The sequence below is a fragment of the Rana temporaria genome, chromosome 2, assembly GCF_905171775.1.
Source record: "Rana temporaria chromosome 2, aRanTem1.1, whole genome shotgun sequence".
Lineage (NCBI taxonomy): Eukaryota > Metazoa > Chordata > Amphibia > Anura > Ranidae > Rana > Rana temporaria.
Genome location: NC_053490.1, coordinates 191830143 through 191833419, shown reverse-complemented (window position 1 = coordinate 191833419; position 3277 = coordinate 191830143). Strand labels below are relative to the sequence as shown.

General features: G+C 42.0%; 1 long non-coding RNA gene across 1 annotated transcript; it reads left to right on the top strand.

Annotated features, from left to right (window-relative positions):
• Positions 1 to 1977: 1977 nt before the first annotated feature.
• Positions 1978 to 2677, top strand: LOC120926357. Its single transcript, XR_005746945.1, has 2 exons — positions 1978 to 2286; positions 2452 to 2677. It is a non-coding gene; the product is annotated as an uncharacterized LOC120926357 (long non-coding RNA).
• Positions 2678 to 3277: the final 600 nt, after the last annotated feature.

Here is a 3277-nt window from a genome sequence, read left to right as displayed (position 1 = left end):
CAGATATGGGAATCCATATAGGAGAGGGTATGCATGTGCCAGAGAACAAAAGTTCAGCCACAAGGAGACAAACTACCCAGATTATCCTATGTTTCAGGAAGGGTGGATTGCTGGGTGATCGCAGGCAGAGATCACTGGAAAAAGGAATTTAGGAGTATATATAAATAATATGTATGGCTAGTCTGGTGAAGTGTGCATAAAGGCACAGCACCAAAAACAAACAATAAGCCAAACATCAACAACCAGTGGTCCTACCTGCATGTGAGAAGTCTCCATAAGTCCAGCAGACGCCATGACAGTCAGAGACAATAGTGTCTGCAATGAGCTTAAATAGAGTCCATTAGTGGCTATGGCGCATGCGCGCGCGCACGTGCTGCGTAGTGACGCAATTGCGTCTTGGAAAAAAAAAAACGGGATGGGCTTGAATAGAGTACATTAGCGGCATAGGCGCATGCGCGCGCGTATGCGCTGCGTAATGACGCAATTGCGGAAATGACGCTATTGTGATGAAACTCGCAAGTGGACACCAGCACATTGATATCAATGCGGTGACTACACTCGAACAATTATTGCCTGCACGTCCAAATACATTTAACAGACGCCATGATAGTCAAAAGTATGGACGTCGCATGTGTCGATCAGCATGGTAACACCATTGCTGCAATGACACATGTAGTAGCGTTGGCATGATGACGCAATCGCGGCAGACGGGTATAAAGTCGCAATTATATCAATGTCAATATGGTGATTCATATATGACATTGATTAAAAATTGAAAATAAATTAAATTAAAAATTGGAATATAAAGGGAGGAGATATCACTTAAATAAGTGATTTTGCCAGTGCCATCCACCCTTACACAAGTATATAACCCGAATTAGGATGACAATGCCATCAATACGGGAAAAAAAAAAAAAAAAAAAAAAGGGGGGGGGTGGGAAATTCCCATTATTTGGGCGATATCCCTGCACGCCCTGTGCGAAAGGCCCTCTCATTCTCCTTCTTCTTTCTTTTTCCCACCCCCCCCACCCTTATTTTTTTTTTTTTTTTTTCCCGTAATTGCTGGCATTGTCATCCTAATTCGGGTTATATACTTGTGTAAGGGTGGATTGGCAACTGGCAAAATCACTTATTTAAGTGATATTCTCCCTTTATTATTTCCAATTTTTTAATTTAATTATATTATCAATTTTTAATCAATGTCATATATGGAATCACCATATTGACATTGATATAATTGCGACTTTATACCCGTCTGCGCGATTGCGTCATATGCCAACGCTACTAATGTGTCTTGCAGAATGGTGTTACAATGCTGATCGACACATGCCGACGTCCTTACTTTTGGACTTATCATGGAGTCTGTTAAATGTATTTGGACTGTGCAGGCAATAATTGTTCGAGAGTAGTCACCGCATTGATATCAAGTGTGGTGTCCACTTGCGAGTTTATCCACAATAGCGTATTTCGCATTGCGTCATTACGCAGCGCATAGCGCGGCGATGCGCCTATGCCGCCTAATGTACTCTATTCAGCCCATCCGTTTTTTTTTTATTTTATTTTTTTTTCCAAGACGCAATTGCGTCACTACGCAGCACGTGCGCGCGCGCATGCGCCATAGCCACTAATGGACTTATTTAAGCCCATTGCAGACACTATTGTCTTGACTGTCATGGCGTTGCTGGACTTATGGAGACTTCTCACATGCAGGTAGACCACTGGTTGTTGATGTTTGGCTTATTTGTTTGTTTTTGGTGCTGTGCCTTTATGCACACTTCACCAGACTAGCCATACATATTATTTATATATACTCCTAAATTCCTTTTTCCAGTGATCTGTGCCTGCGATCACCCAGCAATCACCCTTCCTGACAACATAGGATAATTCCTGGGTAGTTTGTCTCCTTGTGGCTGAACCTTTTGTTCTCTGGCACATGCATACCCTCTCCTATATGGATTCCCATATCTGGTAAGTTACTCTCCATTTTTGGATTACCAGCTCTATGGGGTTACTCTTTTTTGCTATAAATGTGTGTCTGCATTTAACTCTTTGAATGCAACAAATAATGATATATACATATTATATATATATATTATTATTTTTTTTTTTTTTTTTCTCTTCTTTCCTCTTTCCCTTCCTTCCCTAGGCGTGGACCTTTTTGGTAGGCTATGATTGTATATCCTCCCCGTGAACACAGAGACATTGATCTCCATATACAGCATTCTCCCCTTGTTTTTGGCGTACTTTCACACTGAGACAGGACTCTATCTACAGATCTTATTGACTGTAAGTAACTCATATCTGTTTTGATAAATGACATAGTTGTATGGCTGTCCTTTTCTTGTCTCCCCCTTCCCCATGTTTTTTAACAATTTCGGTCACTAGAGTTGTAAATATTGTTTAAGTTGAATTTTTTCTATGTAATATGTGTATATATCTCTTTTCTAATAGACATGTATTTCTCTGACACAATGATCGTCTGTAATACCCCTTGAAGAAGGATCACAGATACCGAAACGGCTGTCGGGTTGGACCAATTTTTGTCTCATGTCTGTTTTATTGCTTTACAAATAGGATCTGTATACCACTTGCATGTGGTTTTTTATCCTTGCTAGGACACTGTACGATGTCCTTACTTAAATTGTTTAAATAAATTTGCTATATATTTTTCTACTCATTCACGTGTTTGTGTCACTTATAAAGTCCCACCCTTGAGGGGGTATTTCATGTTTTTTTCTAGGACCTAACAGGCGACCGGGGTCAACCTCCACATCCGCACTCCACAATAAGTTGTTTGGGTGCTCCGGGGCCAGCCACAGCTTTTCTATTTGTGTCCATTTGTTGTATGATCGTAACGTGAACCAGGAGGTTACTGCTCTCAACTGGGTCGCCTGATAGTACTTAACTAGATCAGGGTATGCAGACCCCTCCGACCTCGCGCCAGCAACACGACGGGGGATTTCTATGACGCTTGTACTTCCACGATAAATGGAGGCGAGATCGGTTGCAGATTTTCAACTGGGCTGTAGGGCACTGACTGGGCCAGGGTTTGAAATAAGTAGAGTATTTTTGGTAGAATCGCCATCTTTACTGCCGCTACTTCCCCAGTAGGGAGATGTGGTGCTTTCTCCCATTGTTGTACAAAGGGTCCCCTAATGCTGCGGAAAAGAGGAGGAAAGTTCTGCTGGTAAAGGGTGGCGTAAGGTGGGGGTGATGTGGATCCCCAGATACTTCAGTGAGGAGGTTTTCCAGCTATAGGGAAATGGATCTTAGGTGG